The sequence below is a fragment of the Oncorhynchus tshawytscha genome, linkage group LG05 (assembly GCF_018296145.1).
Source record: "Oncorhynchus tshawytscha isolate Ot180627B linkage group LG05, Otsh_v2.0, whole genome shotgun sequence".
Taxonomy (NCBI): domain Eukaryota; kingdom Metazoa; phylum Chordata; class Actinopteri; order Salmoniformes; family Salmonidae; genus Oncorhynchus; species Oncorhynchus tshawytscha.
The window spans coordinates 81,568,786-81,583,814 of NC_056433.1; the positions used below are offsets into that span (position 1 = coordinate 81,568,786).

The following is a 15,029-nucleotide window of genomic DNA, read 5'->3' on the forward strand; positions in this document are numbered from 1 at the left end:
CGTCCTCGCCTCCTTTTGAAAGAGACTTTCATATTTTTCAAATGGCCTCCTTTTGATCAGATTTTCACAACTCATTTACCAATCGCATCATGTTTTGTCTTCCGATGTTGATTGGAATCCCCACAGCACACTCCTTACCTTTTCACCTGTAACCCCCTGGTGAAGAGTGAAGAAAAAGGTCCGAAAAGGTCCTCAAAGAGATGTTGTATTTCTTCATCACAGGTTTTATTTATTTAACTAGGTAAGTCAGTTAAGAACAAATTCTTATTTTCAATGATGGCCTAGGAACAGTGGGTTAACTGCCTGTTCAGGGGCAGAACAACAGATTTTGTACCTTGATACAATGTATCCACTTTGCTGGCGATGTTTTACAATTAATTATACAATCATAACAGCTGGAGCGAACTGGACATGAAACAATAACAACTTTAACAACTCTCTTCCGTAGGAATACAGGTACCCTAAAACAGTGGTTCCCAACCAGGGGGACTAGGACCTGGGGGTAGCTGGCCTATCCACATGTGGTACTTGGACATCTGGGGGTACCTGGCCTATCCACACGGGGTACTTGATAAGACTCATGAGATCTTGTGTTTACTGCTAAAATGCAAGAGGGGGTACTTCAGAGTTACTCTGGGAAGGGCAACATTTAGTTGGTGGTACAGTAACTGTAAAAGGTCTGGAACCAGTCCCCTACAGTAATGTAGTTCTTGATAAAGATCAACAGTGTAGGACTTCCTCATGTTTGCCCAATAAAGGGGGCTGGGCAGAGAACACAATCAGTGTTCATCAGACACGGTCACCCTGTTTCTAGACAACTTTGAGGTGTAATTTCTTACATATTTTTCTCAGAACGTTTCCATGTGTATTTTGTTTATTTGTATTACTGCTAGGTATTACTGAACTGTTGAAGCTAGAAACAAAAGCATTTCGCTGCACCTGTGATATCATCTACAAATCTGTGAACGAAATCTTTAACGAAAACTTTCATTTGATTTTGATTTGATATCAGCTATTGTCTAATCAAGACAGTTCTCAATCCTTCTCAGGATGTTGAAGCTTGTAATATTCTACATTTCCATAGATATAACATGCGTACATTATATAAAAGCCTTATCTAGAATGTTCAACATTTTAAGTGTTATTCCTAAATATCTCTCCTGTCTGACAGTTTGCAACAGTCCCATGCTCATGCCCCATACATCAGAAGGTAAACTGTTACTGCCCTCTGGTGGTGGTCTGAATACTTGAATACCTGAATTGCTGCAAACATTTCCACATGAGGACGAAAACTGCATTATACTTTAAAAAAAAACACAAACTCCAACCAGTAAAATGGCTCTTTCTAGTTTTTTCTAGCTGTTGTTACAGGGTGCAGACGGCGATGGTTTTCTTACTGCCGCCAAGAGCTGCACGCATCTGTGCTTGATGTCAGTGTGTACTGGAAAAGGATCTATTGGATAAAGTATTTTATGATTTGGTGCTCAGGACCATGTTTAATTTCTACTGTCCCCCCCATAGAGATCCTGTATTTACTGATTGGCCAGAAAAATATACTGATTGGCCAGATGGTGGCGCAATAACAAGGGATTGAAAATGCACATTTTGAAAGGTCACGTCCCTTGTCCCGTTTGACCTGAAATCATGAAATTCGATACATAGTTCCCTCTCTTCACAAGGAACAATTTGGCCTTAGGCACCTACACCTACAAGGTCTGCAGTGATGAATTTTCCTCCATTTTGAATGTTGGGAAAAATACTTAAAATGCTACTTCTCTGGCGCCAAATGACTGATCTGCATGAAAGTTGGTATGTGGCAACAATGGACAAAGGTACCACAACACACTATTTTTCAGAGGAGTACTTAAAACAACCCATTGACCAATAAACATTCACATGGGCGTGGTCTGGCACAAATGCATATAAATCAGTCAACGATGTTCATACTGTAGCAAAATTTGGCAAACATGTTGCAAACCCTGTCAAAGGGGGTTGCTATAGTAATCAACTGTACGTACGCTGGTCAAAAGCAATATTTGAGACACCACTGTCCTGATTTGATCGGAACTTGGGTGAATGATGTGTCTCGCCATAGAGATCAGTCATTTACTAAATGGCTCAAAGGGGGCACTGCATCATTTGCCTGGGACGACATGTTTACTGTTGTCTTGTTTACTGTAAATTAACAGCATATTGATGTCATCAAAAACCTGTTCTCCTATCTCCTACTGTTTGCTTTCAAAGAACAAGTTCAGAACATTAAAGTGCAGGTTTCACAGACCCAGATGAAGTCTAGTCCTGGATTAACAATCACTTTCAATTGTGATGATCCATTAACAATGCTTATAAATCCAGGAGGAGGTTTAATCTGGTTCCTGCAATCGGTCCCTAAAAGTAGAAACGGTGCTAATACATTATAACAGAATATATGATTAACATGAACTGTCTGGGAGGATTCTCCATAGATCCTGTTCCTGCAGTCAATCGCCCTCTAGTGGCCTCATGGGTGGAATGTTAGTCATATTTTCCATGATGTAATAACTAATGAAAAAAAACAATTTAACTGCAGAAAATCCATTGTTTCGATGTCAAATGGTTTTGTTATATTTTAGTCTTCTGTGATGATTATGAAGTCTAATATTGGGATGCAAACTCAAAATGGAATACATTTCAACTGTATCTAACTCTGTACAGGTGTCTTCTTTTTGTTAAGCCCATAACCATGTATGTGAAGTGTATACTTTTTCTAAGTAGATTTAAGACTACCCAGAAACACTCTGTGTGACCCTGATTTAGCCCAGTGCCATACAAGGTTAATCAAGGTCATGTTTTGATACTAGAGAGGCTAGTATATTAATTTAAAATTCTGTTTGATTTGAAGGAAAGTTGACAACACAACCACATTGGTCTTTAAGATAGGCCTTTATTCATTTGGCTATAAACAACATTTTGCATCACTGGCATTCTCCATGGACTCATGAAACCCAAGGTACCTATTTCATAACTTTGATTGCTGCAACAGCGGCCACTCAACCAAGCAACTTCTTCATGAAGTCATCTGACTACAAGGAAAAAGACAAGCAGAAAACAAATTAATAGAGTGCATCTCCTCAAGCAAAGCATTAATTAGAATATTCTCTCATTATACTGTCATGGCTACCTGTTTGGACTCGGATTTGCCATAACGGAGGAAAGTAACAAAATGCTCGCAGTTCTGTCCAAGGAGGTCATATTTTATTGTGAAGCCTCTCATTTTGTCCACATCCTCCCTAATGACATCAGTCCTCCTTGGTTTGTACTCGTCATCCAGGTAGTTGTATATGTTGCAAGGATCCCCTGCTGCCACATCCTTTAATGTATCTATTATAATCATGCCTTTACAGGAAACACTGGGTGAGCTGGATAAGAAAGCACTCCAGAAACCTGAAGACCCATCTACAAAACAGGAGGAAAGGACAAGGTTTGTGTGTTGTCAAACTTTATCAATAAGAATTGTAATAATGGAGCGGTCAACATCCACCTGAACACACTGCTATTCTCTGTTTATTATCCTTTCATAGTCACTTTACCTCTACCTACATGTACATATTACCTCAACTAAAATGTACCCCTTCACATTGACTCTGTACCGGTACCCCCTGTATATAGTCTCCACATTGACTCTGTACTGTAACACCCTGTATTTTGCCTCCACATTGACTCCGTACCGGTACCCCCTGTATATAGCCTCCACATTGACTCTGTACCGGTACCCCCTGTATATAGTCTCCACATTGACTCTGTACTGGTCTCCCTGTTTATAGCCTCCACGTGGACTCCTGTATCGGTACCCCCTGTATATAGCCTCCACATGGACTCCTGTATCGGTACCCCCTGTATATAGCCTCCACATTGACTCTGTACCGGTAGCCCCTGTATATAACCTCCACATTGACTCTGTACCGGTAGCCCCTGTATATAACCTCCACATTGACTCTGTACCGGTAGCCCCTGTATATAGCCTCCACATTGACTCTGTACCGGTAGCCCCTGTATATAACCTCCACATGGACTCCTGTATCGGTACACCCTGTATATAGCCTCCACATTGACTCTGTACCGTAACACCCTGTATATAGCCTCCACATTGACTCTGTACCGTAACACCCTGTATATAGCCTCCACATTGACTCTGTACCGGTACCCCCTGTATATAGCCTCCACATTGACTCTATACCGGTACCCCCTGTATATAGCCTCCACATTGACTCTGTACCGGTACCCCCTGTATATAGCCTCCACATTGACTCTGTACCAGTACCACCTGTATATAGCCTCCACATTGACTCTGTACCGGTACCCCTGTATATAGCCTCCACATTGACTCTGTACCGGTAGCCCCTGTATATAGCCTCCACATTGACTCTGTACCGGTAGCCCCTGTATATAACCTCCACATTGACTCTGTACCGGTACCCCCTGTATATAGCCTCCACATTGACTCTGTACCGTAACACCCTGTATATAGCCTCCACATTGACTCTGTACCGTAACCCCTGTATATAGCCTCCACATTGACTCTGTACCGGTACCCCTGTATATAGCCTCCACATTGACTCTATACCAGTACCCCTGTATATAGCCTCCACATTGACTCTGTACCGGTACCCCCTGTATATAGCCTCCACATTGACTCTGTACCAGTACCACCTGTATATAGCCTCCACATTGACTCTGTACCAGTACCACCTGTATATAACCTCCACATTGACTCTGTACCGGTACCCCCTGTATATAGCCTCCACATTGACTCTGTACCGGTACCCCCTGTATATAGCCTCCACATTGACTCTGTACCGGTACCCCCTGTATATAGCCTCCACATTGACTCTGTACCGGTATCCTCTGTATATAACCTCCACATTGACTCTGTACCGGTACCCCCTGTATATAGCCTCCACATTGACTCTGTACCGGTACCCCCTGTATATAGCCTCCACATTGACTCTGTACCGGTACCCCTGTATATAACCTCCACATTGACTCTGTACCGGTACCCCTGTATATAACCTCCACATTGACTCTGTACCAGTACCCCATGTATATAGCCTCCACATTGACTCTGTACCGGTACCCCACATTGACTCTGTACCGGTACCCCTGTATATAACCTCCACATTGACTCTGTACCGGTACCCCTGTATATAGCCTCCACATTGACTCTGTACCGGTACCCCTGTATATAGCCTCCACATTGACTCTGTACCGGTACCCCCTGTATATAGCCTCCACATTGACTCTGTACCGGTACACCCTGTATATAGCCTCCACATTGACTCTGTACCGGTACCCCCTGTATATAGCCTCCACATTGACTCTGTACCGGTATCCCCTGTATATAGCCTCTCTACTGTTTTTATTGTTGCTCCTTAATTATTTGTTTAAAAAAAAATGCATTTATAGGTTTTTTACTCGTTTATTTTCGTAAATACATGAACACTTAATTTTTTTCATTCTGTATTGTTGGTTAAGGGTTTGTAGGTAAGTTTCTCACTAAGGTCGACTACACCTGTTTTATTCGGTGCATGTGACAAATACAGTTTCGTTTGCTTTGCTGTGTAGACTGTTTTAGTGCATCGAAACCAGGATGTGACCCCCAGACCAGTTCCTCTCGTCAGTTGTTGGCCTCAAGCGCAGAAATTATTTCAGACATGTATCAGAGGGAAACATACTAAACCAGCTTGCAAGCATAACGTATATATATTGAGGGGTAGTAATGTTCCACCATAGTGTGCACATGGAGGAGTAATTGTGTGTTTTGATGATGAGAGAAATAAAGACAGAGAGAGCACAGCAGATGCTGTAGCTGATTGAATATGTTAAAAAGTTCTGACTATGGACCATGTTGATATCAGTTTTACTCTGCTGTTAACAATTTGACTTCAAATGATGTTTACACTCTCCGCTAATTCTGGAATTGGAATATAGGTTACAACAAAAACATTTATAGAAAAACATCATACCTGGAACTACCAAATGGATGACATATCCATTTCCAATGTACAGAGCCCAGTGTTTGTATCGACCTCTGTTGATCTCAATCATGTCACCGATCTTCATCTAAGAATAAGGTGGGTAAGAAGACATGTAATTATGTAATAGGCTACTAACCTATTTTCTCCAACACTAAACCTAACCCTAATTCTAACTCTAAACCCCCTAGAAATGGCCTTTTTCCCAGTTGGCCTATTTTGTGTTTGTTTACTATTGTTGTGGGAACTTCTGGTCCCCACAAGTATAATTCAACACAGAGGTGTAAAGTACCCAAGTAAAAATTCTTGAAAGTACTACTTTAGTAGTTATTTGCGGTACACTGTACTTTACTAATTATTTTTTTGACTGCTTTTACTTCTACTCCACTACATTCCTAAAGAAAATAATATACTTTTTGTTCCATACATTTTCCCTGACACCCAAAAGTACTTGTTACATTTTGAATGCTTAGCAGGACAGGAAAATGGTGCAATTCACACACTTATCAAGAGATTCCTGCCTCTGATCAGGAGGATTCACTAAACACAAAATGCTTCATTTGTTAATTAAGTCTTAGTGTTGGAGTGTGCCCCTGACTATTCGTAAATTTAAAAAACAAGAAAATGCCATCTGTTTTGCTTAATATAAAGACTTTGAAATGATTTATACTTTGACTTCTGATACTTCAGTATAATTAAAACCAAATAGTTTTAGACTTTTACTCAATTAGTATTTTACTGGGTGACTTTCATTTTTACTTGAGTCATTTCCTATTTAGGTATCTTTACTTTTACTCAAGTAGGACAATTTGGTACCTTTTCCACACTGGTTAAACATGTCCCCCCACACACACACACCTTTTACAGAACTGTTGATTAATAGTAATTAGTATTAGTCAAAGATCAGCAACGGTACTTACTGTGGTTGGACTCCTGGTTTAGATGTGAATGTCTCACTGTTGATTGTGCGTAGTGAAGAAAACCTCACCCTAAGATTACATCTTGTTGTCAAGAGTAGTAGGCTAAGGCCTAGTTCTTTTAGAGACACGTTTGCACATTCCCATACTCAAGAAGAAGTTTCACTTTCACACACACACAGAGCATGAACGTTGAGAGAGAATTGACATTGATTTAACGAAAATAAGAACAAAATGAGCAGGGCCTGGAATTTATTAATGTCATGATTAAAGGTTAAAATGTTAAAGGTTGGAAACAGAGGAAAATATATAGTGGAAGATATTATTAAAGGGGGATTCAAGTAATGCAGTAAAAGGGTTAAATATATTATGATAATGTTTGCTTTAAGGTATTGTGCACATAGACTGTTTGTTTAGCTTCGAGCAGGTAAGTTAAAAATTAAAAAAATGTCCCTTCACATTTTCAAACAGTCCATTTATATTTTGCAACGGGGTTATACATTTGGGTGAAGTGAGTTTTTTTTTCTCTCGCCTGAATAGCCTCGTTTCAATGCCAAAAATAAAATGAAACCTTTATCAGGAATCAAGGTAAGACCCAGATGCAGGCAGTCAAAGTAACAAGGTTTATTGTAACAGCAGGGCAGGCAAAGACTGGTCAAGGCAGGCAGGGGTCGATAATCCAGGGTAAGGTAAAGGTACAGGACGGCAAGCAGGCTCAGGGACAGGCAGAGAGGTCAGGCGGAGAGGTACAGGGACAGGCAGAGAGGTCAGGCGGAGAGGTACAGGGACAGGCAGAGAGGTCAGGCGGAGAGGTACAGGGACAGGCAGAGAGGTCAGGCGGAAAGGTACAGGGACAGGCAGAGAGGTCAGGCGGAGAGGTACAGGGACAGGCAGAGAGGTCAGGCGGAGAGGTACAGGGACAGGCAGAGAGGTCAGGCGGAGAGGTACAGGGACAGGCAGAGAGGTCAGGCGGAGAGGTACAGGGACAGGCAGAGAGGTCAGGCGGAGAGGTACAGGGACAGGCAGAGAGGTCAGGCGGAGAGGTACAGGGACAGGCAGAGAGGTCAGGCGGAGAGGTACAGGGACAGGCAGAGAGGTCAGACGGAGAGGTACAGGGACAGGCAGAGAGGTCAGGCGGAGAGGTACAGGGACAGGCAGAGAGGTCAGGCGGAGAGGTACAGGGACAGGCAGAGAGGTCAGGCGGAGAGGTACAGGGACAGGCAGAGAGGTCAGGCGGAGAGGTACAGGGACAGGCAGAGAGGTCAGGCGGAGAGGTACAGGGACAGGCAGAGAGGTCAGGCGGAGAGGTACAGGGACAGGCAGAGAGGTCAGGCAGAGGTACAGGGACAGGCAGAGAGGTCAGGCAGAGGTACAGGGACAGGCAGAGAGGTCAGGCGGAGAGGTACAGGGACAGGCAGAGAGGTCAGGCGGAGAGGTACAGGGACAAGCAGAGAGGTCAGGCGGAGAGGTACAGGGACAGGCAGAGAGGTCATGCTGAGAGGTACAGGGACAGGCAGAGAGGTCAGGCGGAGAGGTACAGGGACAGGCAGAGAGGTCAGGCGGAGAGGTACAGGGACAGGCAGAGAGGTCAGGCGGAGAGGTACAGGGACAGGCAGAGAGGTCAGGCGGAGAGGTACAGGGACAGGCAGAGAGGTCAGGCGGAGAGGTACAGGGACAGGCAGAGAGGTCAGGCGGAGAGGTACAGGGACAGGCAGAGAGGTCAGGCGGAGAGGTACAGGGACAGGCAGAGAGGTCAGGCGGAGAGGTACAGGGACAGGCAAAGGTCAAAAACCAGGAGGATGAGAAAAGAGAGGCTGGGAAACATCAAGAGCTGACAGGAAAACTGCTGATAAGCTTCAACGAGCAACAAACAGACAGAGAACACAGGTATAAATACACAGGATAATTGGGAAGGTGGGCGACACCTGGAGGGGGGTGGAGACTAGCACAAGGACAGGTGAAACAGATCAGGTCATGACAGTACCCCCCCTATAGAGACACCACCTGGCGTTCTACCTGGGCGGATACCTGGTTTACTGGAGTACTGATAAAATATTTTACTTGAAATTAACCTTACAAATAGCAGTGTTGGGCGATTTGGAAAGCCACAATCAGTCAATAACTAATATAATAATACTCGTAAGAAAGGTATTCATCTTTGGCTCATAATCTGTGGATCCTATATGATTAGAAAGGTTCAAAATGTATGTAAAACATCACAGCACAATGAAAAATATATGGCACATGGAAACCAAACAAGGGTGGTCGATGGTGATAGGTGGGATTAAAGAGCTGAGGTCTATGGTGATAGGTGGGATGGGCTGAGAGAGGCTGAGGGGTGGGATTAAAGAGCTGAGGTCGATGGTGATAGGTGGGATGGGCTGAGAGAGGCTGAGGGGTGGGATTAAAGAGCTGAGGTCGATGGTGATAGGTGGGATGGGCTGAGAGAGGCTGAGGGGTGGGATTAAAGAGCTGAGGTCGATGGTGATAGGTGGGATGGGCTGAGAGAGGCTGAGGGGTGGGATTAAAGAGCTGAGGTCGATGGTGATAGGTGGGATGGGCTGAGAGAGGCTGAGGGGTGGGATTAAAGAGCTGAGGTCTATGGTGATAGGTGGGATGGGCTGAGAGAGGCTGAGGGGTGGGATTAAAGAGCTGAGGTCGATGGTGATAGGTGGGATGGGCTGAGAGAGGCTGAGGGGTGGGATTAAAGAGCTGAGGCCGATGGTGATAGGTGGGATGGGCTGAGAGAGGCTGAGGGGTGGGATTAAAGAGCTGAGGTCTATGGTGATAGGTGGGATGGGCTGAGAGAGGCTGAGGGGTGGGATTAAAGAGCTGAGGTCTATGGTGATAGGTGGGATGGGCTGAGAGAGGCTGAGGGGTGGGACTAAAGAGCTGAGGTCTATGGTGATAGGTGGGATGGGCTGAGAGAGGCTGAGGGGTGGGATTAAAGAGCTGAGGTCTATGGTGATAGGTGGGATGGGCTGAGAGAGGCTGAGGGGTGGGATTAAAGAGCTGAGGTCTATGGTGATAGGTGGGATGGGCTGAGAGAGGCTGAGGGGCGGGATTAAAGAGCTGAGGTCTATGGTGATAGGTGGGATGGGCTGAGAGAGGCTGAGGGGTGGTCTATGGTGATAGGTGGGATGGGCTGAGAGAGGCTGAGGGGTGGGATTAAAGAGCTGAGGTCTATGGTGATAGGTGGGATGGGCTGAGAGAGGCTGAGGGGTGGGATTAAAGAGCTGAGGTCTATGGTGATAGGTGGGATGGGCTGAGAGAGCTGAGGGTGGGATTAAAGAGCTGAGGTCTATGGTGATAGGTGGGATGGGCTGAGAGAGGCTGAGGGGTGGGATTAAAGAGCTGAGGTCTATGGTGATAGGTGGGATGGGCTGAGAGAGGCTGAGGGGTGGGATTAAAGAGCTGAGGTCTATGGTGATAGGTGGGATGGGCTGATGGCTGAGGGGTGGTCTATGGTGATAGGTGGGATGGGCTGAGAGAGGCTGAGGGGCGGGATTAAAGAGCTGAGGTCTATGGTGATAGGTGGGATGGGCTGAGAGTGGCTGAGGGGTGGTCTATGGTGATAGGTGGGATGGGCTGAGAGAGGCTGAGGGGCGGGATTAAAGAGCTGAGGTCTATGGTGATAGGTGGGATGGGCTGAGAGTGGCTGAGGGTGGTCTATGGTGATAGGTGGGATGGGCTGAGAGAGGCTGAGGGGCGGGATTAAAGAGCTGAGGTCTATGGTGATAGGTGGGATGGGCTGAGAGTGGCTGAGGGGCGGGATTAAAGAGCTGAGGTCTATGGTGATAGGTGGGATGGGCTGAGAGAGGCTGAGGGGTGGGATTAAAGAGCTGAGGTCTATGGTGATAGGTGGGATGGGCTGAGAGAGGCTGAGGGGTGGGATTAAAGAGCTGAGGTCTATGGTGATAGGTGGGATGGGCTGAGAGAGGCTGAGGGGTGGGATTAAAGAGCTGAGGTCTATGGTGATAGGTGGGATGGGCTGAGAGAGGCTGAGGGGCTGGATTAAAGAGCTGAGGTCTATGGTGATAGGTGGGATGGGCTGAGAGAGGCTGAGGGGCGGGATTAAAGAGCTGAGGTCTATGGTGATAGGTGGGATGGGCTGAGAGAGGCTGAGGGGTGGGATTAAAGAGCTGAGGTCGATGGTGATAGGTGGGATGGGCTGAGAGAGGCTGAGGGGTGGGATTAAAGAGCTGAGGCCGATGGTGATAGGTGGGATGGGCTGAGAGAGGCTGAGGGGTGGGATTAAAGAGCTGAGGTCTATGGTGATAGGTGGGATGGGCTGAGAGAGGCTGAGGGGTGGGATTAAAGAGCTGAGGTCTATGGTGATAGGTGGGATGGGCTGAGAGAGGCTGAGGGTGGGATTAAAGAGCTGAGGTCTATGGTGATAGGTGGGATGGGCTGAGAGAGGCTGAGGGGTGGGATTAAAGAGCTGAGGTCTATGGTGATAGGTGGGATGGGCTGAGAGAGGCTGAGGGGTGGGATTAAAGAGCTGAGGTCTATGGTGATAGGTGGGATGGGCTGAGAGAGGCTGAGGGGCGGGATTAAAGAGCTGAGGTCTATGGTGATAGGTGGGATGGGCTGAGAGAGGCTGAGGGGTGGTCTATGGTGATAGGTGGGATGGGCTGAGAGAGGCTGAAGGGTGGGATTAAAGAGCTGAGGTCTATGGTGATAGGTGGGATGGGCTGAGAGAGGCTGAGGGGTGGGATTAAAGAGCTGAGGTCTATGGTGATAGGTGGGATGGGCTGAGAGAGGCTGAGGGTGGGATTAAAGAGCTGAGGTCTATGGTGATAGGTGGGATGGGCTGAGAGAGGCTGAGGGGTGGGATTAAAGAGCTGAGGTCTATGGTGATAGGTGGGATGGGCTGAGAGAGGCTGAGGGGTGGGATTAAAGAGCTGAGGTCTATGGTGATAGGTGGGATGGGCTGAGAGGGCTGAGGGGTGGTCTATGGTGATAGGTGGGATGGGCTGAGAGAGGCTGAGGGGCGGGATTAAAGAGCTGAGGTCTATGGTGATAGGTGGGATGGGCTGAGAGTGGCTGAGGGGTGGTCTATGGTGATAGGTGGGATGGGCTGAGAGAGGCTGAGGGGCGGGATTAAAGAGCTGAGGTCTATGGTGATAGGTGGGATGGGCTGAGAGTGGCTGAGGGTGGTCTATGGTGATAGGTGGGATGGGCTGAGAGAGGCTGAGGGGCGGGATTAAAGAGCTGAGGTCTATGGTGATAGGTGGGATGGGCTGAGAGTGGCTGAGGGGCGGGATTAAAGAGCTGAGGTCTATGGTGATAGGTGGGATGGGCTGAGAGAGGCTGAGGGGTGGGATTAAAGAGCTGAGGTCTATGGTGATAGGTGGGATGGGCTGAGAGAGGCTGAGGGGTGGGATTAAAGAGCTGAGGTCTATGGTGATAGGTGGGATGGGCTGAGAGAGGCTGAGGGGCGGGATTAAAGAGCTGAGGTCTATGGTGATAGGTGGGATGGGCTGAGAGGGCTGAGGGGCTGGATTAAAGAGCTGAGGTCTATGGTGATAGGTGGGATGGGCTGAGAGAGGCTGAGGGGCGGGATTAAAGAGCTGAGGTCTATGGTGATAGGTGGGATGGGCTGAGAGAGGCTGAGGGGCGGGATTAAAGAGCTGAGGTCTATGGTGATAGGTGGGATGGGCTGAGAGAGGCTGAGGGGTGGGATTAAAGAGCTGAGGTCTATGGTGATAGGTGGGATGGGCTGAGAGAGGCTGAGGGGTGGGATTAAAGAGCTGAGGTCTATGGTGATAGGTGGGATGGGCTGAGAGAGGCTGAGGGGTGGGATTAAAGAGCTGAGGTCTATGGTGATAGGTGGGATGGGCTGAGAGAGGCTGAGGGGTGGGATTAAAGAGCTGAGGTCGATGGTGATAGGTGGGATGGGCTGAGAGAGGCTGAGGGGTGGGATTAAAGAGCTGAGGTCTATGGTGATAGGTGGGATGGGCTGAGAGAGGCTGAGGGGTGGGATTAAAGAGCTGAGGTCTATGGTGATAGGTGGGATGGGCTGAGAGAGGCTGAGGGGTGGGATTAAAGAGCTGAGGTCTATGGTGATAGGTGGGATGGGCTGAGAGAGGCTGAGGGGTGGGATTAAAGAGCTGAGGTCTATGGTGATAGGTGGGATGGGCTGAGAGAGGCTGAGGGGCGGGATTAAAGAGATTAAAGAGATTATGTTTGGTCATGTATTATTGTTATGTGATTGCTGTCCATAGAAGTGACATGTATGTAAAATGTGTATGTAAAATGTGTATGTAAAATGTGTATGTAAAATGTATATGTAAAATGTATGTACACTACCGTTCAAAAGTTTGGCTTTACTTAGAAATGTCCTTATTTTTTTAAGAAAAAGCACATTTTTTGTCCATTAAAATAACATCAAATTGATCAGAAATACAGTTCATATTCTGTTCAAACATGTTGGAAGGAGACAAAGGGTAGCAGTTTGGTTTCAGTTCCTGATAAGGCAGGCCAGTTGGACAATGAGGGATGTGGAATTCAACTCAGGATTAGACAACAGTTGAAGACAGAAGACATTGCTGAGAGGGGGGGCATAGGGGCCCACCCCGAAGACCATCTGACTGTAGTCCTATCCCATACATACACACTACCACACCCATGAGGGTCCTAGATTTAGGCTGGCCATGACAATACCAGTGAGAGGAACATACTGTGTTTCTGTCAAACAACAGAGAAGGATTGTTTATCTTAGACATGCAAGGTGATGAGTATGCCTAGTTGGTAAAAAATATATGCTTGTGGGTTGAATAAACTTGGTTTGAACTTTTTCTGGTTGTCTGACTTTTTGTTCTATTTGTTCAGATCAAACTGCCGGACCTCAGCAACCCCTCCTGAACCTAACATACCTTCAGGCCACTGCTGGACCTCAGCAACCCACTCCTGAAGCACTGGGTCATCGGTGTCCAGCTCTGACCACTTATCTTCAAGGAAGCTGGTCTCCTCCTTCAGTCTTTGGACATTCTGAAAAAAAGTATATTCAATTAAGAAGTAACGTAGGTGAAGGTTCAAGGTTCATGTAGAAATAGATCAACAAGAATGAGAAAGCTGATACAAGTTTTATAATAGCAAAAGAAAAATACTTCTTTGCTGAGATGCGATCCATGTTGGTGATCTTCCTCTTATTCCAGCCCACTGCCAGTAGTGTGATAATGTCTGTCTGTACTGCTGGAAAAACATCTACAGTCAGCTATTCTAATACATTAATACAGTGTGCTCAACCAATCAACATAAAGACTGCAATTACAGTCATGTGTAAGATAAAACCACAACAATAAAATCATTAACATTGCATAACATAATATCATCATAGCATCATCAGTTAAGCTGTAAAAGTAAATGTCCTTCACTGTCAGCTTCTCCCTTCATTAGTAACATGTGTCCAATGAAATGTCCTGCTTTGGGGCAACATATTTGGTTTCCATTTATTAATGTTTTCTTTTTTTCCGGGGTGGGGTAGTTTGCCCCACGCCCATCCCCCAACACGGAGGACCTTGGACTGATTTGTCTGGCTCCTACCCTTCGACCTGACCGGCTTGGTTGCACCTCCCGGGAGTATAAACCCCCTCCGGCTTATTAATCGGGGTCATTGGAGTATGCAAACCTCTCCACCGTGTCAAGGTGACAGTCCAGGAGAAGAGCAACTAGGTGTATCTTATTAATTGAAGTGTGCTGGAGCTCAAATCTAAGGACCACTAGATAGTTAAACATTTTTAAGGGAATGATGTTGCAATCCTAAACTTTAAAAAAAATATATATATATTTAACCTTTATTTAACTAGGCGGATGAAGAAGCCAATTGTAACCTGGGGATTATTAGGTGACCGTGATGGTTTGAGGGCCAGATTGGGAATTTAGCCAGGACACCAGGGTTAACACCCCTACTCATACGATAAGTGCCATAGGATCTTTAATGACCTCAGAGAGTCAGGACACCCCTTTAACGTACCACCTGAAAGACGGCATCGTACACAGGGCAGTGTCCTCAATCACTCCAACACCACTCCAACACCACTTCCAGCAGCATCTTGTCTCCCATCCAGGGACTGACCAGGAACAACCCTGCATAGCT

The 15,029-nt window shown here is 46.3% G+C and overlaps 1 protein-coding gene, 1 long non-coding RNA gene and 1 pseudogene across 2 annotated transcripts in view; 1 reads left to right on the top strand and 2 right to left on the bottom strand.

The window, feature by feature from the left end:
- The window catches only part of LOC112251409 (phospholipase A and acyltransferase 4-like), a 79,662-nt gene that overhangs the window by 17,004 nt on the left and 47,629 nt on the right, over positions 1–15,029 (top strand). The gene's annotated exons all lie outside the window — the stretch shown is intronic.
- On the bottom strand, positions 2,904–6,459 carry LOC112251406 (annotated as a pseudogene).
- LOC112251410 lies at positions 6,932–14,990 on the bottom strand. Its single transcript, XR_002953669.2, has 3 exons — positions 14,041–14,990; positions 13,807–13,921; positions 6,932–7,000 (listed from the first exon to the last, which is right to left on the bottom strand). It is a non-coding gene; the product is annotated as an uncharacterized LOC112251410 (long non-coding RNA).